The following is a 26,332-nucleotide window of genomic DNA, read 5'->3' as shown; positions in this document are numbered from 1 at the left end:
TCTCTTAAGATACACAACTAGTGGCGTATCGCTTCAGGCACACTGGAAACAGTATCTAAAAAATGTGTATTTGGGTGAGCAACTGGCACGAAACACTGTGACTCTCTTAGGGTAGCCAATATCTCGTCACCAGTATAATCACAGCTTCAAAGTCAAGAAACCGCTGGCAAGAGTAACGATGTTTCTCTTAAGATACACAACTAGTGGCGTATCGCTTCAGGCAGACTGGCCACAGTATCTCAAAATGTGTATTTGGGTTAGCAACTGGCAGGAAGCACTATGACTCTCTTAAGGTAGCCAATGCCTCGTCACCAACATAATCCCATCACCAACTTCAAGAAACCGCTTGCAAAGGTAACGAAGCTTCTCATAAGGTACACAGCTAGTGGGGTGTCACTTGAGGCAGACTGGCCAAAGTATCAAAAAAATGTGTATTTGGGTGAGCAACTAGCAGGAATCACTATGACACTCATAGGGTAGCCAATGCCTCGTCACCAGCATAATCACATCAGCAACTTCAAGAAACCCCTGGCAAAAGTTACAATGACTCTTAAGATACACAACTAGTGGCGTAGCTATCCGGCAGACTGGAAAGAGTATCTAAAAAATGTGTATTTGGGTGAAGAACTGGCAGGAATCTCTATGATTCTCTTGAGTTAGCCAATGCCTCGTCACCAGCAGAATCAAATCAGCAACTTCTAGAAACCCCTGGCAAAAGTAACGATGTTTCTCTTAAGATACACAACTAGTGGCGTATCGCTTCAGGCACACTAGAAACAGTATCTAAAAAATGTGTATTTGGGTGAGCAACTGGCACGAAACACTGTGACTTTCTTAGGGTAGCCAATATCTCGTCACCAGTATAATCACAGCTTCAAAGTCAAGAAACCGCTGGCAAGAGTAACGATGTTTCTCTTAAGATACACAACTAGTGGCGTATCGCTTCAGGCAGACTGGCCACAGTATCTCAAAATGTGTATTTGGGTGAGCAACTGGCAGGAAGCACTATGACTCTCTTAAGGTAGCCAATGCCTCGTCACCAACATAATCCCATCACCAACTTCAAGAAACCGCTTGCAAAGGTAACGAAGCTTCTCATAAGATACACAGCTAGTGGGGTGTCACTTGAGGCAGACTGGCAAAAGTATCAAAGAAATGTGTTTTTGGGTGAGCAACTAGCAGGAATCACTATGACACTCATAGGGTAGCCAATGCCTCGTCACCAGCATAATCACTTCAGCAACTTCAAGAAACCCCTGGCAAAAGTTACAATGACTCTTAAGATACACAACTAGTAGCGTAACTATCAGGCAGACTGGAAAGAGTATCTAAAAAATGTGTATTTGGGTGAAGAACTGGCAGGAATCTCTATGACTCTGTTTAGGTAGCCAATGCCTCGTCACCAGCAGAATCAAATCAGCAACTTCTAGAAAACCCTGGCAAAAGTAACGATGTTTCTCTTAAGATACACAACTAGTGGCGTATCGCTTCAGGCACACTGGAAACAGTATCTAAAAAATGTGTATTTGGGTGAGCAACTGGCACGAAACACTGTGACTCTCTTAGGGTAGCCAATATCTCGTCACCAGTATAATCACAGCTTCAAAGTCAAGAAACCGCTGGCAAGAGTAACGATGTTTCTTTTAAGATACACAACTAGTGGCGTATCGCTTCAGGCAGACTGGCCACAGTATCTCAAAATGTGTATTTGGGTGAGCAACTGGCAGGAAGCACTATGACTCTCTTAAGGTAGCCAATGCCTCGTCAGCAACATAATCCCATCACCAACTTCAAGAAACCGATTGCAAAGGTAACGAAGCTTCTCATAAGATACACAGCTAGTGGGGTGTCACTTGAGGCAGACTGGCCAAAGTATCAAAAAAATGTGTATTTGGGTGAGCAACTAGCAGGAATCACTATGACACTCATAGGGTAGCCAATGCCTCGTCACCAGCATAATCACATCAGCAACTTCAAGAAACCCCTGGCAAAAGTTACAATGACTCTTAAGATACACAACTAGTGGCGTAGCTATCAGGCAGACTGGAAAGAGTATCTAAAAAATGTGTATTTGGGTGAAGAACTGGCAGGAATCTCTATGACTCTCTTGAGGTAGCCAATGCCTCGTCACCAGCAGAATCAAATCAGCAACTTCTAGAAACCCCTGGCCAAAGTAAAGATGTTTCTCTTAAGATAAACAACTAGTGGCGTATCGCTTCAGGCACACTGGAAACAGTATCTAAAAATGTGTATTTGGGTGAGCAACTGGCACGAAACACTGTGACTCTCTTAGGGTAGCCAATATCTCGTCACCAGTATAATCACATCTTCAAAGTCAAGAAACTGCTGACAAGAGTAACGATGTTTCTCTTAAGATACACAACTAGTGGCATATCTCTTCAGGCAGACTAGCTACAGGATCCAAAAATTTGTATTTGGGTGAGCAACTGGCAGGAAGCACTATGACTCTCTTAAGGTAGCCAATGCCTCGTCACCAACATAATCACATCATGAACTTCAAAAAACCCCTTGCAAAGGTAACGAAGCTTCTCATAAGATACACAGCTAGTGGGGTGTCACTTGAGGCAGACTGGCCAAAGTATCAAAAAAATGTGTATTTGGGTGAGCAACTAGCAGGAATCACTATGACACTCATAGGGTAGCCAATGCCTCGTCACCAGCATAATCACATCAGCAACTTCAAGAAACCCCTGGCAAAAGTTACAATGACTCTTAAGATACACAACTAGTGGCGTAGCTATCAGGCAGACTGGAAAGAGTATATAAAAAATGTGTATTTGGGTGAAGAACTGGCAGGAATCTCTATGACTCTCTTGAGGTAGCCAATGCCTCGTCACCAGCAGAATCAAATCAGCAACTTCTAGAAACCCCTGGCAAAAGTAACGATGTTTCTCTTAAGATACACAACTAGTGGCGTATCGCTTCAGGCACACTGGAAACAGTATCTAAAAAATGTTTATTTGGGTGAGCAACTGGCACGAAACACCGTGACTCTCTTAGGGTAGCCAATATCTCGTCACCAGTATAATCACAGCTTCAAAGTCAAGAAACCGCTGGCAAGAGTAACGATGTTTCTCTTAAGATACACAACTAGTGGCGTATCGCTTCAGGCAGACTGGCCACAGTATCTCAAAATGTGTATTTGGGTGAGCAACTGGCAGGAAGCACTATGACTCTCTTAAGGTAGCCAATGCCTCGTCACCAACATAATCCCATCACCAACTTCAAGAAACCGCTTGCAAAGGTAACGAAGCTTCTCATAAGATACACAGCTAGTGGGGTGTCACTTGAGGCAGACTGGCCAAAGTATCAAAAAAATTTGTATTTGGGTGAGCAACTAGCAGGAATCACTATGACACTCATAGGGTAGCCAATGCCTCGTCACCAGCATAATCACATCAGCATCTTCAAGAAACCCCTGGCAAAAGTTACAATGACCCTTAAGATGCACAACTAGTGGCGTAGCTATCAGGCAGACTGGAAAGAGTATCTAAAAAATGTGTATTTGGGTGAAGAACTGGCAGGAATCTCTATGACTCTCTTGAGGTAGCCAATGCCTCGTCACCAGCAGAATCAAATCAGCAACTTCTAGAAACCCCTGGCAAAAGTAACGATGTTTCTCTTAAGATACACAACTAGTGGCGTATCGCTTCAGGCACACTGGAAACAGTATCTAAAAAATGTGTATTTGGGTGAGCAACTGGCAGGAAACACTGTGACTCTCTTAGGGTAGCCAATATCTCGTCACCAGTATAATCACATCTTCAAAGTCAAGAAACCGCTGACAAGAGTAACGATGTTTCTCTTAAGATACACAACTAGTGGCATATCGCTTCAGGCAGACTAGCTACAGTATCCAAAAATTTGTATTTGGGTGAGCAACTGGCAGGAAGCACTATGACTCTCTTAAGGTTGCCAATGCCTCGTCACCTACATAATCACATCATGAACTTCAAAAAACCCCTTGCAAAGGTAACGAAGCTTCTCATAAGATACATAGCTAGTGGGGTGTCACTTGAGGCAGACTGGCCAAAGTATCAAAAAAATGTGTATTTGGGTGAGCAACTAGCAGGAATCACTATGACACTCATAGGGTAGCCAATGCCTCGTCACCAGTATAATCACATCTTCAAAGTCAAGAAACCGCTGACAAGAGTAACGATGTTTCTCTTAAGATACACAACTAGTGGCATATCGCTTCAGGCAGACTAGCTACAGTATCCAAAAATTTGTATTTGGGTGAAGAACTGGCAGGAAGCACTATGACTCTCTTAAGGTAGCCAATGCCTCGTCACCAACATAATCACATCATGAACTTCAAAAAACCCCTTGCAAAGGTAACGAAGCTTCTCATAAGATACACAGCTAGTGGGGTGTCACTTGAGGCAGACTGGCCAAAGTATCAAAAAAATGTGTATTTGTGTGAGCAACTAGCAGGAATCACTATGACACTCATAGGGTAGCCAATGCCTCGTCACCAGCATAATCACATCAGCAACTTCAAGAAACCCCTGGCAAAAGTTACAATGACCCTTAAGATGCACAACTAGTGGCGTAGCTATCAGGCAGACTGGAAAGAGTATCTAAAAAATGTGTATTTGGGTGAAGAACTGGCAGGAATCTCTATGACTCTGTTTAGGTAGCCAATGCCTCGTCACCAGCAGAATCAAATCAGCAACTTCTAGAAACCCGTGGCAAAAGTAACGATGTTTCTCTTAAGATACACAACTAGTGGCGTATCGCTTCAGGCACACTGGAAACAGTATCTAAAAAATATGTATTTGGGTGAGCAACTGGCACGAAACACTGTGACTCTCTTAGGGTAGCCAATATCTCGTCACCAGCATAATCACATCTGCAACTTCAAGAAACCCCTGGCAAAAGTTACAATGACTCTTAAGATACACAACTAGTGGCGTAGCTATCAGGCAGACTGGAAAGAGTATCTAAAAAATGTGTATTTGGGTGAAGAACTGGCAGGAATCTCTATGACTCTCTTGAGGTAGCCAATGCCTCGTCAGCAACATAATCCCATCACCAACTTCAAGAAACCGCTTGCAAAGGTAACGAAGCTTCTCATAAGATACACAGCTAGTGGGGTGTCACTTGAGGCAGACTGGCCAAAGTATCAAAAAAATGTGTATTTGGGTGAGCAACTAGCAGGAATCACTATGACACTCATAGGGTAGCCAATGCCTCGTCACCAGCATAATCACATCAGCAACTTCAAGAAACCCCTGGCAAAAGTTACAATGACTCTTAAGATACACAACTAGTGGCGTAGCTATCAGGCAGACTGGAAAGAGTATCTAAAAAATGTGTATTTGGGTGAAGAACTGGCAGGAATCTCTATGACTCTCTTGAGGTAGCCAATGCCTCGTCACCAGCAGAATCAAATCAGCAACTTCTAGAAACCCCTGGCCAAAGTAAAGATGTTTCTCTTAAGATAAACAACTAGTGGCGTATCGCTTCAGGCACACTGGAAACAGTATCTAAAAATGTGTATTTGGGTGAGCAACTGGCACGAAACACTGTGACTCTCTTAGGGTAGCCAATATCTCGTCACCAGTATAATCACATCTTCAAAGTCAAGAAACTGCTGACAAGAGTAACGATGTTTCTCTTAAGATACACAACTAGTGGCATATCGCTTCAGGCAGACTAGCTACAGGATCCAAAAATTTGTATTTGGGTGAGCAACTGGCAGGAAGCACTATGACTCTCTTAAGGTAGCCAATGCCTCGTCACCAACATAATCACATCATGAACTTCAAAAAACCCCTTGCAAAGGTAACGAAGCTTCTCATAAGATACACAGCTAGTGGGGTGTCACTTGAGGCAGACTGGCCAAAGTATCAAAAAAATGTGTATTTGGGTGAGCAACTAGCAGGAATCACTATGACACTCATAGGGTAGCCAATGCCTCGTCACCAGCATAATCACATCAGCAACTTCAAGAAACCCCTGGCAAAAGTTACAATGACTCTTAAGATACACAACTAGTGGCGTAGCTATCAGGCAGACTGGAAAGAGTATATAAAAAATGTGTATTTGGGTGAAGAACTGGCAGGAATCTCTATGACTCTCTTGAGGTAGCCAATGCCTCGTCACCAGCAGAATCAAATCAGCAACTTCTAGAAACCCCTGGCAAAAGTAACGATGTTTCTCTTAAGATACACAACTAGTGGCGTATCGCTTCAGGCACACTGGAAACAGTATCTAAAAAATGTTTATTTGGGTGAGCAACTGGCACGAAACACCGTGACTCTCTTAGGGTAGCCAATATCTCGTCACCAGTATAATCACAGCTTCAAAGTCAAGAAACCGCTGGCAAGAGTAACGATGTTTCTCTTAAGATACACAACTAGTGGCGTATCGCTTCAGGCAGACTGGCCACAGTATCTCAAAATGTGTATTTGGGTGAGCAACTGGCAGGAAGCACTATGACTCTCTTAAGGTAGCCAATGCCTCGTCACCAACATAATCCCATCACCAACTTCAAGAAACCGCTTGCAAAGGTAACGAAGCTTCTCATAAGATACACAGCTAGTGGGGTGTCACTTGAGGCAGACTGGCCAAAGTATCAAAAAAATTTGTATTTGGGTGAGCAACTAGCAGGAATCACTATGACACTCATAGGGTAGCCAATGCCTCGTCACCAGCATAATCACATCAGCAACTTCAAGAAACCCCTGGCAAAAGTTACAATGACCCTTAAGATGCACAACTAGTGGCGTAGCTATCAGGCAGACTGGAAAGAGTATCTAAAAAATGTGTATTTGGGTGAAGAACTGGCAGGAATCTCTATGACTCTCTTGAGGTAGCCAATGCCTCGTCACCAGCAGAATCAAATCAGCAACTTCTAGAAACCCCTGGCAAAAGTAACGATGTTTCTCTTAAGATACACAACTAGTGGCGTATCGCTTCAGGCACACTGGAAACAGTATCTAAAAAATGTGTATTTGGGTGAGCAACTGGCAGGAAACACTGTGACTCTCTTAGGGTAGCCAATATCTCGTCACCAGTATAATCACATCTTCAAAGTCAAGAAACCGCTGACAAGAGTAACGATGTTTCTCTTAAGATACACAACTAGTGGCATATCGCTTCAGGCAGACTAGCTACAGTATCCAAAAATTTGTATTTGGGTGAGCAACTGGCAGGAAGCACTATGACTCTCTTAAGGTTGCCAATGCCTCGTCACCTACATAATCACATCATGAACTTCAAAAAACCCCTTGCAAAGGTAACGAAGCTTCTCATAAGATACATAGCTAGTGGGGTGTCACTTGAGGCAGACTGGCCAAAGTATCAAAAAAATGTGTATTTGGGTGAGCAACTAGCAGGAATCACTATGACACTCATAGGGTAGCCAATGCCTCGTCACCAGTATAATCACATCTTCAAAGTCAAGAAACCGCTGACAAGAGTAACGATGTTTCTCTTAAGATACACAACTAGTGGCATATCGCTTCAGGCAGACTAGCTACAGTATCCAAAAATTTGTATTTGGGTGAAGAACTGGCAGGAAGCACTATGACTCTCTTAAGGTAGCCAATGCCTCGTCACCAACATAATCACATCATGAACTTCAAAAAACCCCTTGCAAAGGTAACGAAGCTTCTCATAAGATACACAGCTAGTGGGGTGTCACTTGAGGCAGACTGGCCAAAGTATCAAAAAAATGTGTATTTGTGTGAGCAACTAGCAGGAATCACTATGACACTCATAGGGTAGCCAATGCCTCGTCACCAGCATAATCACATCAGCAACTTCAAGAAACCCCTGGCAAAAGTTACAATGACCCTTAAGATGCACAACTAGTGGCGTAGCTATCAGGCAGACTGGAAAGAGTATCTAAAAAATGTGTATTTGGGTGAAGAACTGGCAGGAATCTCTATGACTCTGTTTAGGTAGCCAATGCCTCGTCACCAGCAGAATCAAATCAGCAACTTCTAGAAACCCGTGGCAAAAGTAACGATGTTTCTCTTAAGATACACAACTAGTGGCGTATCGCTTCAGGCACACTGGAAACAGTATCTAAAAAATATGTATTTGGGTGAGCAACTGGCACGAAACACTGTGACTCTCTTAGGGTAGCCAATATCTCGTCACCAGCATAATCACATCTGCAACTTCAAGAAACCCCTGGCAAAAGTTACAATGACTCTTAAGATACACAACTAGTGGCGTAGCTATCAGGCAGACTGGAAAGAGTATCTAAAAAATGTGTATTTGGGTGAAGAACTGGCAGGAATCTCTATGACTCTCTTGAGGTAGCCAATGCCTCGTCACCAGGAGAATCAAATCAGCAACTTCTAGAAACCCCTGGCAAAAGTAACGATGTTTCTCTTAAGATACACAACTAGTGGCGTATCGCTTCAGGCACACTGGAAACAGTATCTAAAAAATGTGTATTTGGGTGAGCAACTGGCACGAAACACTGTGACTCTCTTAGGGTAGCCAATATCTCGTCACCAGTATAATCACAGCTTCAAAGTCAAGAAACCGCTGACAAGAGTAACGATGTTTCTCTTAAGATACACAACTAGTGGCATATCGCTTCAGGCAGACTAGCTACAGTATCCAAAAATTTGTTTTTGGGTGAGCAACTGGCAGGAAGCACTATGACTCTCTTAAGGTAGCCAATGCCTCGTCACCAACATAATCACATCATGAACTTCAAAAAACCCCTTGCAAAGGTAACGAAGCTTCTCATAAGATACACAGCTAGTGGGGTGTCACTTGAGGCAGACTTGCCAAAGTATCAAAAAAAAGTGTATTTGGGTGAGCAACTAGCAGGAATCACTATGACACTCATAGGGTAGCCAATGCCTCGTCACCAGCATAATCACATCAGCAACTTCAAGAAACCCCTGGCAAAAGTTACAATGACCCTTAAGATGCACAACTAGTGGCGTAGCTATCAGGCAGACTGGAAAGAGTATCTAAAAAATGTGTATTTGGGTGAAGAACTGGCAGGAATCTCTATGACTCTCTTGAGGTAGCCAATGCCTCGTCACCAGCAGAATCAAATCAGCAACTTCTAGAAACCCCTGGCAAAAGTAACGATGTTTCTCTTAAGATACACAACTAGTGGCGTATCGCTTCAGGCACACTGGAAACAGTATCTAAAAAATGTGTATTAGGGTGAGCAACTGGCACGAAACACTGTGACTCTCTTAGGGTAGCCAATATCTCGTCACCAGCATAATCACATCTGCAACTTCAAGAAACCCCTGGCAAAAGTTACAATGACTCTTAAGATACACAACTAGTGGCGTAGCTATCAGGCAGACTGGAAAGAGTATCTAAAAAATGTGTATTTGAGTGAAGAACTGGCAGGAATCTCTATGACTCTCTTGAGGTAGCCAATGCCTCGTCACCAGCAGAATCAAATCAGCAACTTCTAGAAACCCCTGGCAAAAGTAACGATGTTTCTCTTAAGATACACAACTAGTGGCGTATCGCTTCAGGCACACTGGAAACAGTATCTAAAAAATGTGTATTTGGGTGAAGAACTGGCAGGAATGTCTATGACTCTCTTAAGGTAGCCAATGCCTCGTCACCAACAGAATCACATCATGAACTTCAAAAAACCCCTTGCAAAGGTAACGAAGCTTCTCATAAGATACACAGCTAGTGGGGTGTCACTTGAGGCAGACTGGCCAAAGTATCAAAAAAATGTGTATTTGGGTGAGCAACTAGCAGGAATCACTATGACACTCATAGGGTAGCCAATGCCTCGTCACCAGCATAATCACATCAGCAACTTCAAGAAACCCTTGGCAAAAGTTACAATGACCCTTAAGATGCACAACTAGTGGCGTAGCTATCAGGCAGACTGGAAAGAGTATCTAAAAAATGTGTATTTGGGTGAAGAACTGGCAGGAATCTCTATGACTCTCTTGAGGTAGCCAATGCCTCGTCACCAGCAGAATCAAATCAGCAACTTCTAGAAACCCCTGGCAAAAGTAACGATGTTTCTCTTAAGATACACAACTAGTGGCGTATCGCTTCAGGCACACTGGAAACAGTACCTAAAAAATGTGTATTTGGGTGAGCAACTGGCACGAAACACTGTGACTCTCTTAGGGTAGCCAATATCTCGTCACCAGCATAATCACATCTGCAACTTCAAGAAACCCCTGGCAAAAGTTACAATGACTCTTAAGATACACAACTAGTGGCGTAGCTATCAGGCAGACTGGAAAGAGTATCTAAAAAATGTGTATTTGGGTGAAGAACTGGCAGGAATCTCTATGACTCTCTTGAGGTAGCCAATGCCTCGTCACCAGCAGAATCAAATCAGCAACTTCTAGAAACCCCTGGCAAAAGTTACGATGTTTCTCTTAAGATACACAACTAGAGGCGTATCGCTTCAGGCACACTGGAAACAGTATCTAAAAAATGTGTATTTGGGTGAGCAACTGGCACGAAACACTGTGACTCTCTTAGGGTAGCCAATATCTCGTCACCAGTATAATCACAGCTTCAAAGTCAAGAAACCGCTGGCAAGAGTAACGATGTGTCTCTTAAGATACACAACTAGTGGCGTATCGCTTCAGGCAGACTGGCCACAGTATCTCAAAATGTGTATTTGGGTGAGCAACTGGCAGGAAGCACTATGACTCTCTTAAGGTAGCCAATGCCTCGTCACCAACATAATCCCATCACCAACTTCAAGAAACCGCTTGCAAAGGTAACGAAGCTTATCATAAGATACACAGCTAGTGCGGTGTCACTTGAGGCAGACTGGCCAAAGTATCAAAAAAATGTGTATTTGGGTGAGCAACTAGCAGGAATCACTATGACACTCATAGGGTAGCCAATGCCTCGTCACCAGCATAATCACATCAGCAACTTCAAGAAACCCCTGGCAAAAGTTACAATGACCCTTAAGATGCACAACTAGTGGCGTAGCTATCAGGCAGACTGGAAAGAGTATCTAAAAAAATGTGTATTTGGGTGAAGAACTGGCAGGAATCTCTATGACTCTCTTGAGGTAGCCAATGCCTCGTCACCAGCAAAATCAAATCAGCAACTTCTAGAAACCCCTGGCAAAAGTAACGATGTTTCTCTTAAGATACACAACTAGTGGCGTATCGCTTCAGGCACACTGGAAACAGTATCTAAAAAATGTGTATTTGGGTGAGCAACTGGCACGAAACACTGTGACTCTCTTAGGGTAGCCAATATCTCGTCACCAGTATAATCACATCTTCAAAGTCAAGAAACCGCTGACAAGAGTAACGATGTTTCTCTTAAGATACACAACTAGTGGCATATCGCTTCAGGCAGACTAGCTACAGTATCCAAAAATTTGTATTTGGGTGAGCAACTGGCAGGAAGCACTATGACTCTCTTAAGGTTGCCAATGCCTCGTAACCAACATAATCACATCATGAACTTAAAAAAACCCCTTGCAAAGGTAACGAAGCTTCTCATAAGATACATAGCTAGTGGGGTGTCACTTGAGGCAGACTGGCCAAAGTATCAAAAAAATATGTATTTGGGTGAGCAACTAGCAGGAATCACTATGACACTCATAGGGTAGCCAATGCCTCGTCACCAGCATAATCACATCAGCAACTTCAAGAAACCCCTGGCAAAAGTTACAATGACTCTTAAGATACACAACTAGTGGCGTAGCTATCAGGCACACTGGAAAGAGTATCTAAAAAATGTGTATTTGGGTGAAGAACTGGCAGGAATGTCTATGACTCTCTTGAGGTAGCCAATGCCTCGTCACCAGCAGAATCAAATCAGCAACTTCTAGAAACCCCTGGCAAAAGTAACGATGTTTCTCTTAAGATACACAACTAGTGGCGTATCGCTTCAGGCACACTGGAAACAGTTTCTAAAAAATGTGTATTTGGGTGAGCAACTGGCACGAAACACTGTGACTCTCTTAGGGTAGCCAATATCTCGTCACCAGTATAATCACATCTTCAAAGTCAAGAAACTGCTGACAAGAGTAACGATGTTTCTCTTAAGATACACAACTAGTGGCATATCGCTTCAGGCAGACTAGCTACAGTATCCAAAAATTTGTATTTGGGTGAGCAACTGGCAGGAAGCACTATGACTCTCTTAAGGTAGCCAATGCCTCGTCACCAACATAATCACATCATGATCTTCAAAAAACCCCTTGCAAAGGTAACGAAGCTTCTCATAAGATACACAGCTAGTGGGGTGTCACTTGAGGCAGACTGGCCAAAGTATCAAAAAAATGTGTATTTGGGTGAGCAACTAGCAGGAATCACTATGACACTCATAGGGTAGCCAATGCCTCGTCACCAGCATAATCACATCAGCAACTTCAAGAAACCCCTGGCAAAAGTTACAATGACCCTTAAGATGCACAACTAGTGGCGTAGCTATCAGGCAGACTGGAAAGAGTATCTAAAAAATGTGTATTTGGGTGAAGAACTGGCAGGAATCTCTATGACTCTCTTGAGGTAGCCAATGCCTCGTCACCAGCAGAATCAAATCAGCAACTTCTAGAAACCCCTGGCAAAAGTAACGATGTTTCTCTTAAGATACACAACTAGTGGCGTATCGCTTCAGGCACACTGGAAACAGTATCTAAAAAATGTGTATTTGGGTGAGCAACTGGCACGAAACACTGTGACTCTCTTAGGGTAGCCAATATCTCGTCACCAGTATAATCACAGCTTCAAAGTCAAGAAACCGCTGGCAAGAGTAACGATGTTTCTCTTAAGATACACAACTAGTGGCGTATCGCTTCAGGCAGACTGGCCACAGTATCTCAAAATGTGTATTTGGGTGAGCAACTGGCAGGAAGCACTATGACTCTCTTAAGGTAGCCAATGCCTCGTCACCAACATAATCCCATCACCAACTTCAAGAAACCGCTTGCAAAGGTAACGAAGCTTATCATAAGATACACAGCTAGTGGGGTGTCACTTGAGGCAGACTGGCCAAAGTATCAAAAAAATGTGTATTTTGGTGAGCAACTAGCAGGAATCACTATGACACTCATAGGGTAGCCAATGCCTCGTCACCAGCATAATCACATCAGCAACTTCAAGAAACCCCTGGCAAAAGTTACAATGACTCTTAAGATACACAACTAGTGGCGTAGCTATCAGGCAGACTGGAAAGAGTATCTAAAAAATGTGTATTTGAGTGAAGAACTGGCAGGAATGTCTATGACTCTCTTGAGGTAGCCAATGCCTCGTCACCAGCAGAATCAAATCAGCAACTTCTAGAAACCCCTGGCAAAAGTAACGATGTTTCTCTTAAGATACACAACTAGTGGCGTATCGCTTCAGGCACACTGGAAACAGTATCTAAAAATGTGTATTTGGGTGAGCAACTGGCACGAAACACTGTGACTCTCTTAGGGTAGCCAATATCTCGTCACCAGTATAATCACATCTTCAAAGTCAAGAAACTGCTGACAAGAGTAACGATGTTTCTCTTAAGATACACAACTAGTGGCATATCGCTTCAGGCAGACTAGCTACAGTATCCAAAAATTTGTATTTGGGTGAGCAACTGGCAGGAAGCACTATGACTCTCTTAAGGTAGCCAATGCCTCGTCACCAACATAATCACATCATGAACTTCAAAAAACCCCTTGCAAAGGTAACGAAGCTTCTCATAAGATACACAGCTAGTGGGGTGTCACTTGAGGCAGACTGGCCAAAGTATCAAAAAAATGTGTATTTGGGTGAGCAACTAGCAGGAATCACTATGACACTCATAGGGTAGCCAATGCCTCGTCACCAGCATAATCACATCAGCAACTTCAAGAAACCCCTGGCAAAAGTTACAATGACCCTTAAGATGCACAACTAGTGGCGTAGCTATCAGGCAGACTGGAAAGAGTATCTAAAAAATGTGTATTTGGGTGAAGAACTGGCAGGAATCTCTATGACTCTCTTGAGGTAGCCAATGCCTCGTCACCAGCAGAATCAAATCAGCAACTTCTAGAAACCCCTGGCAAAAGTAACGATGTTTCTCTTAAGATACACAACTAGTGGCGTATCGCTTCAGGCACACTGGAAACAGTATCTAAAAAATGTGTATTTGGGTGAGCAACTGGCACGAAACACTGTGACTCTCTTAGGGTAGCCAATATCTCGTCACCAGTATAATCACATCTTCAAAGTCAAGAAACCGCTGACAAGAGTAACGATGTTTCTCTTAAGATACACAACTAGTGGCATATCGCTTCAGGCAGACTAGCTACAGTATCCAAAAATTTGTATTTGGGTGAGCAACTGGCAGGAAGCACTATGACTCTCTTAAGGTTGCCAATGCCTCGTAACCAACATAATCACATCATGAACTTAAAAAAACCCCTTGCAAAGGTAACGAAGCTTCTCATAAGATACATAGCTAGTGGGGTGTCACTTGAGGCAGACTGGCCAAAGTATCAAAAAAATGTGTATTTGGGTGAGCAACTAGCAGGAATCACTATGACACTCATAGGGTAGCCAATGCCTCGTCACCAGCATAATCACATCAGCAACTTCAAGAAACCCCTGGCAAAAGTTACAATGACTCTTAAGATACACTACTAGTGGCGTAGCTATCAGGCAGACTGGAAAGAGTATCTAAAAAATGTGTATTTGGGTGAAGAACTGGCAGGAATCTCTATGACTCTCTTGAGGTAGCCAATGCCTCGTCACCAGCAGAATCAAATCAGCAACTTCTAGAAACCCCTGGCAAAAGTAACGATGTTTCTCTTAAGATACACAACTAGTGGCGTATCGCTTCAGGCACACTGGAAACAGTATCTAAAAAATGTGTATTTGGGTGAGCAACTGGCACGAAACACTGTGACTCTCTTAGGGTAGCCAATATCTCGTCACCAGTATAATCACAGCTTCAAAGTCAAGAAACCGCTGGCAAGAGTAACGATGTTTCTCTTAAGATACACAACTAGTGGCGTATCGCTTCAGGCAGACTGGCCACAGTATCTCAAAATGTGTATTTGGGTGAGCAACTGGCAGGAAGCACTATGACTCTCTTAAGGTAGCCAATGCCTCGTCACCAACATAATCCCATCACCAACTTCAAGAAACCGCTTGCAAAGGTAACGAAGCTTCTCATAAGATACACAGCTAGTGGGGTGTCACTTGAGGCAGACTGGCCAAAGTATCAAAAAAATGTGTATTTGGGTGAGCAACTAGCAGGAATCACTATGACACTCATAGGGTAGCCAATGCCTCGTCACCAGCATAATCACATCTGCAACTTCAAGAAACCCCTGGCAAAAGTTACAATGACTCTTAAGATACACAACTAGTGGCGTAGCTATCAGGCACACTGGAAAGAGTATCTAAAAAATGTGTATTTGGGTGAAGAACTGGTAGGAATCTCTATGACTCTCTTGAGGTAGCCAATGCCCCGTCACCAGCAGAATCAAATCAGCAACTTCTAGAAACCCCTGGCAAAAGTAACGATGTTTCTCTTAAGATACACAACTAGTGGCGTATCGCTTCAGGCACACTGGAAACAGTATCTAAAAAATGTGTATTTGGGTGAGCAACTGGCACGAAACACTGTGACTCTCTTAGGGTAGCCAATATCTCGTCACCAGTATAATCACAGCTTCAAAGTCAAGAAACCGCTGGCAAGAGTAACGATGTTTCTCTTAAGATACACAACTAGTGGCGTTTCGCTTCAGGCAGACTGGCCACAGTATCTCAAAATGTGTATTTGGGTGAGCAACTGGCAGGAAGCACTATGACTCTCTTAAGGTAGCCAATGCCACGTCACCAACATAATCCCATCACCAACTTCAAGAAACCGCTTGCAAGGGTAACGAAGCTTATCATAAGATACACAGCTAGTGGCGTGTCACTTGAGGCAGACTGGCCAAAGTATCAAAAAAATGTGTATTTTGGTTAGCAACTAGTAGGAATCACTATGACACTCATAGGGTAGCCAATGCCTCGTCACCAGCATAATCACATCAGCAACTTCAAGAAACCCCTGGCAAAAGTTACAATGACTCTTAAGATACACAACTAGTGGCGTAGCTATCAGGCAGACTGGAAAGAGTATCTAAAAAATGTGTATTTGGGTGAAGAACTGGCAGGAATGTCTATGACTCTCTTGAGGTAGCCAATGCCTCGTCACCAGCAGAATCAAATCAGCAACTTCTAGAAACCCCTGGCAAAAGTAACGATGTTTCTCTTAAGATACACAACTAGTGGCGTATCGCTTCAGGCACACTGGAAACAGTATCTAAAAATGTGTATTTGGGTGAGCAACTGGCACGAAACACTGTGACTCTCTTAGGGTAGCCAATATCTCGTCACCAGTATAATCACATCTTCAAAGTCAAGAAACTGCTGACCATAGTAACGATGTTTCTCTTAAGATACACAACTAGTGGCATATCGCTTCAGGCAGACTAGCTACAGTATCCAAAAATTTGTATTTGGGTGAGCAACTGGCAGGAAGCACTATGACTCTCTTAAGGTAGCCAATGCCTCGTCACCAACATAATCACATCATGAACTTCAAAAAACCCCTTGCAAAGGTAACGAAGCTTCTCATAAGATACACAGCTAGTGGGGTGTCACTTGAGGCAGACTGGCCAAAGTATCAAAAAAATGTGTATTTGGGTGAGCAACTAGCAGGAATCACTATGACACTCATAGGGTAGCCAATGCCTCGTCACCAGCATAATCACATCTGCAACTTCAAGAAACCCCTGGCAAAAGTTACAATGACTCTTAAGATACACAACTAGTGGCGTAGCTATCAGGCACACTGGAAAGAGTATCTAAAAAATGTGTATTTGGGTGAAGAACTGGTAGGAATCTCTATGACTCTCTTGAGGTAGCCAATGCCCCGTCACCAGCAGAATCAAATCAGCAACTTCTAGAAACCCCTGGCAAAAGTAACGATGTTTCTCTTAAGATACACAACTAGTGGCGTATCGCTTCAGGCACACTGGAAACAGTATCTAAAAAATGTGTATTTGGGTGAGCAACTGGCACGAAACACTGTGACTCTCTTAGGGTAGCCAATATCTCGTCACCAGTATAATCACAGCTTCAAAGTCAAGAAACCGCTGGCAAGAGTAACGATGTTTCTCTTAAGATACACAACTAGTGGCGTATCGCTTCAGGCAGACTGGCCACAGTATCTCAAAATGTGTATTTGGGTGAGCAACTGGCAGGAAGCACTATGACTCTCTTAAGGTAGCCAATGCCACGTCACCAACATAATCCCATCACCAACTTCAAGAAACCGCTTGCAAAGGTAACGACGCTTATCATAAGATACACAGCTAGTGGGGTGTCACTTGAGGCAGACTGGCCAAAGTATCAAAAAAATGTGTATTTTGGTTAGCAACTAGTAGGAATCACTATGACACTCATAGGGTAGCCAATGCCTCGTCACCAGCATAATCACATCAGCAACTTCAAGAAACCCCTGGCAAAAGTTACAATGACTCTTAAGATACACAACTAGTGGCGTAGCTATCAGGCAGACTGGAAAGAGTATCTAAGAAATGTGTATTTGGGTGAAGAACTGGCAGGAATGTCTATGACTCTCTTGAGGTAGCCAATGCCTCGTCACCAGCAGAATCAAATCAGCAACTTCTAGAAACCCCTGGCAAAAGTAACGATGTTTCTCTTAAGATACACAACTAGTGGCGTATCGCTTCAGGCACACTGGAAACAGTATCTAAAAATGTGTATTTGGGTGAGCAACTGGCACGAAACACTGTGACTCTCTTAGGGTAGCCAATATCTCGTCACCAGTATAATCACATCTTCAAAGTCAAGAAACTGCTGACAAGAGTAACGATGTTTCTCTTAAGATACACAACTAGTGGCATATCGCTTCAGGCAGACTAGCTACAGTATCCAAAAATTTGTATTTGGGTGAGCAACTGGCAGGAAGCACTATGACTCTCTTAAGGTAGCCAATGCCTCGTCACCAACATAATCACATCATGAACTTCAAAAAACCACTTGCAAAGGTAACGAAGCTTCTCATAAGATACACAGCTAGTGGGGTGTCACTTGAGGCAGACTGGCCAAAGTATCAAAAAAATGTGTATTTGGGTGAGCAACTAGCAGGAATCACTATGACACTCATAGGGTAGCCAATGCCTCGTCACCAGTATAATCACATCAGCAACTTCAAGAAACCCCTGGCAAAAGTTACAATGACCCTTAAGATGCACAACTAGTGGCGTAGCTATCAGGCAGACTGGAAAGAGTATCTAAAAAATGTGTATTTGGGTGAAGAACTGGCAGGAATCTCTATGACTCTCTTGAGGTAGCCAATGCCTCGTCACCAGCAGAATCATATCAGCAACTTCTAGAAACCCCTGGCAAAAGTAACGATGTTTCTCTTAAGATACACAACTAGTGGCGTATCGCTTCAGGCACACTGGAAACAGTATCTAAAAAATGTGTATTTGGGTGAGCAACTGGCACGAAACACTGTGACTCTCTTAGGGTAGCCAATATCACGTCACCAGTATAATCACATCTTCAAAGTCAAGAAACCGCTGACAAGAGTAACGATGTTTCTCTTAAGATACACAACTAGTGGCATATCGCTTCAGGCAGACTAGCTACAGTATCCAAAAATTTGTATTTGGGTGAGCAACTGGCAGGAAGCACTATGACTCTCCTAAGGTTGCCAATGCCTCGTAACCAACATAATCACATCATGAACTTAAAAAAACCCCTTGCAAAGGTAACGAAGCTTCTCATAAGATACATAGCTAGTGGGGTGTCACTTGAGGCAGACTGGCCAAAGTATCAAAAAAATGTGTATTTGGGTGAGCAACTAGCAGGAATCACTATGACACTCATAGGGTAGCCAATGCCTCGTCACCAGCATAATCACATCAGCAACTTCAAGAAACCCCTGGCAAAAGTTACAATGACTCTTAAGATACACAACTAGTGGCGTAGCTATCAGGCAGACTGGAAAGAGTATCTAAAAAATGTGTATTTGGGTGAAGAACTGGCAGGAATCTCTATGACTCTCTTGAGGTAGCCAATGCCTCGTCACCAGCAGAATCAAATCAGCAACTTCTAGAAACCCCTGGCAAAAGTAACGATGTTTCTCTTAAGATACACAACTAGTGGCGTATCGCTTCAGGCACACTGGAAACAGTATCTAAAAAATGTGTATTTGGGTGAGCAACTGGCACGAAACACTGTGACACTCTTAGGGTAGCCAATATCTCGTCACCAGTATAATCACAGCTTCAAAGTCAAGAAACCGCTGGCAAGAGTAACGATGTTTCTCTTAAGATACACAACTAGTGGCGTATCGCTTCAGGCAGACTGGCCACAGTATCTCAAAATGTGTATTTGGGTGAGCAACTGGCAGGAAGCACTATGACTCTCTTAAGGTAGCCAATGCCTCGTCACCAACATAATCCCATCACCAACTTCAAGAAACCGCTTGCAAAGGTAACGAAGCTTCTCATAAGATACACAGCTAGTGGGGTGTCACTTGAGGCAGACTGGCCAAAGTATCAAAAAAATGTGTATTTGGGTGAGCAACTAGCAGGAATCACTATGACACTCATAGGGTAGCCAATGCCTCGTCACCAGCATAATCGCATCAGCAACTTCAAGAAACCCCTGGCAAAAGTTACAATGACCCTTAAGATGCACAACTAGTGGCGTAGCTATCAGGCAGACTGGAAAGAGTATCTAAAAAATGTGTATTTGGGTGAAGAACTGGCAGGAATCTCTATGACTCTCTTGAGGTAGCCAATGCCTCGTCACCAGCAGAATCAAATCAGCAACTTCTAGAAACCCCTGGCAAAAGTAACGATGTTTCTCTTAAGATACACAACTAGTGGCGTATCGCTTCAGGCACACTGGAAACAGTATCTAAAAAATGTGTATTTGGGTGAGCAACTGGCACGAAACACTGTGACTCTCTTAGGGTAGCCAATATCTCGTCACCAGTATAATCACAGCTTCAAAGTCAAGAAACCGCTGGCAAGAGTAACGATGTTTCTCTTAAGATACACAACTAGTGGCGTATCGCTTCAGGCAGACTGGCCACAGTATCTCAAAATGTGTATTTGGGTGAGCAACTGGCAGGAAGCACTATGACTCTCTTAAGGTAGCCAAGGCCTCGTCACCAACATAATCCCATCACCAACTTCAAGAAACCGCTTGCAAAGGTAACGAAGCTTATCATAAGATACACAGCTAGTGGGGTGTCACTTGAGGCAGACTGGCCAAAGTATCAAAAAAATGTGTATTTTGGTGAGCAACTAGCAGGAATCACTATGACACTCATAGGGTAGCCAATGCCTCGTCACCAGCATAATCACATCAGCAACTTCAAGAAACCCCTGGCAAAAGTTACAATGACTCTTAAGATACACAACTAGTGGCGTAGCTATCAGGCAGACTGGAAAGAGTATCTAAAAAATGTGTATTTGGGTGAAGAACTGGCAGGAATGTCTATGACTCTCTTGAGGTAGCCAATGCCTCGTCACCAGCAGAATCAAATCAGCAACTTCTAGAAACCCCTGGCAAAAGTAACGATGTTTCTCTTAAGATACACAACTAGTGGCGTATCGCTTCAGGCACACTGGAAACAGTATCTAAAAATGTGTATTTGGGTGAGCAACTGGCACGAAACACTGTGACTCTCTTAGGGTAGCCAATATCTCGTCACCAGGATAATCACATCTTCAAAGTCAAGAAACTGCTGACAAGAGTAACGATGTTTCTCTTAAGATACACAACTAGTGGCATATCGCTTCAGGCAGACTAGCTACAGTATCCAAAAATTTGTATTTGGGTGAGCAACTGGCAGGAAGCACTATGACTCTCTTAAGGTAGCCAATGCCTCGTCACCAACATAATCACATCATGAACTTCAAAAAACCCCTTGCAAAGGTAACGAAGCTTCTCATAAGATACACAGCTAGTGGGGTGTCACTTGAGGCAGACTGGCCAAAGTATCAAAAAAATGTGTATTTGGGTGAGCAACTAGCAGGAATCACTATGACACTCATAGGGTAGCCAATGCCTCGTCACCAGCATAATCACATCAGCAACTTCAAGAAACCCCTGGCAAAAGTTACAATGACTCTTAAGATACACAACTAGTGGCGTAGCTATCAGGCAGACTGGAAAGAGTATCTAAAAAATGTGTATTTGGGTGAAGAACTGGCAGGAATCTCTATGACTCTCTTGAGGTAGCCAATGCCTCGTCACCAGCAGAATCAAATCAGCAACTTCTAGAAACCCCTGGCAAAAGTAACGATGTTTCTCTTAAGATACACAACTAGTGGCGTATCGCTTCAGGCACACTGGAAACAGTATCTAAAAAATGTGTATTTGGGTGAGCAACTGGCACGAAACACTGTGACTCTCTTAGGGTAGCCAATATCTCGTCACCAGTATAATCACAGCTTCAAAGTCAAGAAACCGCTGGCAAGAGTAACGATGTTTCTCTTAAGATACACAACTAGTGGCGTATCGCTTCAGGCAGACTGGCCACAGTATCTCAAAATGTGTATTTGGGTGAGCAACTGGCAGGAAGCACTATGACTCTCTTAAGGTAGCCAATGCCTCGTCACCAACATAATCCCATCACCAACTTCAAGAAACCGCTTGCAAAGGTAACGAAGCTTCTCATAAGATACACAGCTAGTGGGGTGTCACTTGAGGCAGACTGGCCAAAGTATCAAAAAAATGTGTATTTGGGTGAGCAACTAGCAGGAATCACTATGACACTCATAGGGTAGCCAATGCCTCGTCACCAGCATAATCACATCTGCAACTTCAAGAAACCCCTGGCAAAAGTTACAATGACTCTTAAGATACACAACTAGTGGCGTAGCTATCAGGCACACTGGAAAGAGTATCTAAAAAATGTGTATTTGGGTGAAGAACTGGTAGGAATCTCTATGACTCTCTTGAGGTAGCCAATGCCCCGTCACCAGCAGAATCAAATCAGCAACTTCTAGAAACCCCTGGCAAAAGTAACGATGTTTCTCTTAAGATACACAACTAGTGGCGTATCGCTTCAGGCACACTGGAAACAGTATCTAAAAAATGTGTATTTGGGTGAGCAACTGGCACGAAACACTGTGACTCTCTTAGGGTAGCCAATATCTCGTCACCAGTATAATCACAGCTTCAAAGTCAAGAAACCGCTGGCAAGAGTAACGATGTTTCTCTTAAGATACACAACTAGTGGCGTATCGCTTCAGGCAGACTGGCCACAGTATCTCAAAATGTGTATTTGGGTGAGCAACTGGCAGGAAGCACTATGACTCTCTTAAGGTAGCCAATGCCACGTCACCAACATAATCCCATCACCAACTTCAAGAAACCGCTTGCAAAGGTAACGAAGCTTATCATAAGATACACAGCTAGTGGGGTGTCACTTGAGGCAGACTGGCCAAAGTATCAAAAAAATGTGAATTTTGGTTAGCAACTAGCAGGAATCACTATGACACTCATAGGGTAGCCAATGCCTCGTCACCAGCATAATCACATCAGCAACTTCAAGAAACCCCTGGCAAAAGTTACAATGACTCTTAAGATACACAACTAGTGGCGTAGCTATCAGGCAGACTGGAAAGAGTATCTAAAAAATGTGTATTTGGGTGAAGAACTGGCAGGAATGTCTATGACTCTCTTGAGGTAGCCAATGCCTCGTCACCAGCAGAATCAAATCAGCAACTTCTAGAAACCCCTGGCAAAAGTAACGATGTTTCTCTTAAGATACACAACTAGTGGCGTATCGCTTCAGGCACACTGGAAACAGTATCTAAAAATGTGTATTTGGGTGAGCAACTGGCACGAAACACTGTGACTCTCTTAGGGTAGCCAATATCTCGTCACCAGGATAATCACATCTTCAAAGTCAAGAAACTGCTGACAAGAGTAACGATGTTTCTCTTAAGATACACAACTAGTGGCATATCGCTTCAGGCAGACTAGCTACAGTATCCAAAAATTTGTATTTGGGTGAGCAACTGGCAGGAAGCACTATGACTCTCTTAAGGTAGCCAATGCCTCGTCACCAACATAATCACATCATGAACTTCAAAAAACCCCTTGCAAAGGTAACGAAGCTTCTCATAAGATACACAGCTAGTGGGGTGTCACTTGAGGCAGACTGGCCAAAGTATCAAAAAAATGTGTATTTGGGTGAGCAACTAGCAGGAATCACTATGACACTCATAGGGTAGCCAATGCCTCGTCACCAGTATAATCACATCAGCAACTTCAAGAAACCCCTGGCAAAAGTTACAATGACCCTTAAGATGCACAACTAGTGGCGTAGCTATCAGGCAGACTGGAAAGAGTATCTAAAAAATGTGTATTTGGGTGAAGAACTGGCAGGAATCTCTATGACTCTCTTGAGGTAGCCAATGCCTCGTCACCAGCAGAATCAAATCAGCAACTTCTAGAAACCCCTGGCAAAAGTAACGATGTTTCTCTTAAGATACACAACTAGTGGCGTATCGCTTCAGGCACACTGGAAACAGTATCTAAAAAATGTGTATTTGTGTGAGCAACTGGCACGAAACACTGTGACTCTCTTAGGGTAGCCAATATCACGTCACCAGTATAATCACATCTTCAAAGTCAAGAAACCGCTGACAAGAGTAACGATGTTTCTCTTAAGATACACAACTAGTGGCATATCGCTTCAGGCAGACTAGCTACAGTATCCAAAAATTTGTATTTGGGTGAGCAACTGGCAGGAAGCACTATGACTCTCTTAAGGTTGCCAATGCCTCGTAACCAACATAATCACATCATGAACTTAAAAAAACCCCTTGCAAAGGTAACGAAGCTTCTCATAAGATACATAGCTAGTGGGGTGTCACTTGAGGCAGACTGGCCAAAGTATCAAAAAAATGTGTATTTGGGTGAGCAACTAGCAGGAATCACTATGACACTCATAGGGTAGCCAATGCCTCGTCACCAGCATAATCACATCAGCAACTTCAAGAAACCCCTGGCAAAAGTTACAATGACTCTTAAGATACACAACTAGTGGCGTAGCTATCAGGCAGACTGGAAAGAGTATCTAAAAAATGTGTATTTGGGTGAAGAACTGGCAGGAATCTCTATGACTCTCTTGAGGTAGCCAATGCCTCGTCACCAGCAGAATCAAATCAGCAACTTCTAGAAACCCCTGGCAAAAGTAACGATGTTTCTCTTAAGATACACAACTAGTGGCGTATCGCTTCAGGCACACTGGAAACAGTATCTAAAAAATGTGTATTTGGGTGAGCAACTGGCACGAAACACTGTGACTCTCTTAGGGTAGCCAATATCTCGTCACCAGTATAATCACAGCTTCAAAGTCAAGAAACCGCTGGCAAGAGTAACGATGTTTCTCTTAAGATACACAACTAGTGGCGTATCGCTTCAGGCAGACTGGCCACAGTATCTCAAAATGTGTATTTGGGTGAGCAACTGGCAGGAAGCACTATGACTCTCTTAAGGTAGCCAATGCCTCGTCACCAACATAATCCCATCACCAACTTCAAGAAACCGCTTGCAAAGGTAACGAAGCTTATCATAAGATACACAGCTAGTGGGGTGTCACTTGAGGCAGACTGGCCAAAGTATCAAAAAAATGTGTATTTGGGTGAGCAACTAGCAGGAATCACTATGACACTCATAGGGTAGCCAATGCCTCGTCACTAGCATAATCACATCTGCAACTTCAAGAAACCCCTGGCAAAAGTTACAATGACTCTTAAGATACACAACTAGTGGCGTAGCTATCAGGCAGACTGGAAAGAGTATCTAAAAAATGTGTATTTGGGTGAAGAACTGGCAGGAATCTCTATGACTCTCTTGAGGTAGCCAATGCCTCGTCACCAGCAGAATCAAATCAGCAACTTCTAGAAACCCCTGGCAAAAGTAACGATGTTTCTCTTAAGATACACAACTAGTGGCGTATCGCTTCAGGCACACTGGAAACAGTATCTAAAAATGTGTATTTGGGTGAGCAACTGGCACGAAACACTGTGACTCTCTTAGGGTAGCCAATATCTCGTCACCAGGATAATCACATCTTCAAAGTCAAGAAACTGCTGACAAGAGTAACGATGTTTCTCTTAAGATACACAACTAGTGGCATATCGCTTCAGGCAGACTAGCTACAGTATCCAAAAATTTGTATTTGGGTGAGCAACTGGCAGGAAGCACTATGACTCTCTTAAGGTAGCCAATGCCTCGTCACCAACATAATCACATCATGAACTTCAAAAAACCCCTTGCAAAGGTAACGAAGCTTCTCATAAGATACACAGCTAGTGGGGTGTCACTTGAGGCAGACTGGCCAAAGTATCAAAAAAATGTGTATTTGGGTGAGCAACTAGCAGGAATCACTATGACACTCATAGGGTAGCCAATGCCTCGTCACCAGTATAATCACATCAGCAACTTCAAGAAACCCCTGGCAAAAGTTACAATGACCCTTAAGATGCACAACTAGTGGCGTAGCTATCAGGCAGACTGGAAAGAGTATCTAAAAAATGTGTATTTGGGTGAAGAACTGGCAGGAATCTCTATGACTCTCTTGAGGTAGCCAATGCCTCGTCACCAGCAGAATCAAATCAGCAACTTCTAGAAACCCCTGGCAAAAGTAACGATGTTTCTCTTAAGATACACAACTAGTGGCGTATCGCTTCAGGCACACTGGAAACAGTATCTAAAAAATGTGTATTTGTGTGAGCAACTGGCACGAAACACTGTGACTCTCTTAGGGTAGCCAATATCACGTCACCAGTATAATCACATCTTCAAAGTCAAGAAACCGCTGACAAGAGTAACGATGTTTCTCTTAAGATACACAACTAGTGGCATATCGCTTCAGGCAGACTAGCTACAGTATCCAAAAATTTGTATTTGGGTGAGCAACTGGCAGGAAGCACTATGACTCTCTTAAGGTTGCCAATGCCTCGTAACCAACATAATCACATCATGAACTTAAAAAAACCCCTTGCAAAGGTAACGAAGCTTCTCATAAGATACATAGCTAGTGGGGTGTCACTTGAGGCAGACTGGCCAAAGTATCAAAAAAATGTGTATTTGGGTGAGCAACTAGCAGGAATCACTATGACACTCATAGGGTAGCCAATGCCTCGTCACCAGCATAATCACATCAGCAACTTCAAGAAACCCCTGGCAAAAGTTACAATGACTCTTAAGATACACAACTAGTGGCGTAGCTATCAGGCAGACTGGAAAGAGTATCTAAAAAATGTGTATTTGGGTGAAGAACTGGCAGGAATCTCTATGACTCTCTTGAGGTAGCCAATGCCTCGTCACCAGCA

The sequence above is a fragment of the Schistocerca nitens genome, chromosome 3 (assembly GCF_023898315.1).
Source record: "Schistocerca nitens isolate TAMUIC-IGC-003100 chromosome 3, iqSchNite1.1, whole genome shotgun sequence".
Taxonomy (NCBI): Eukaryota; Metazoa; Arthropoda; class Insecta; order Orthoptera; family Acrididae; genus Schistocerca; species Schistocerca nitens.
Note: the sequence above shows the minus strand (reverse complement) of the source record.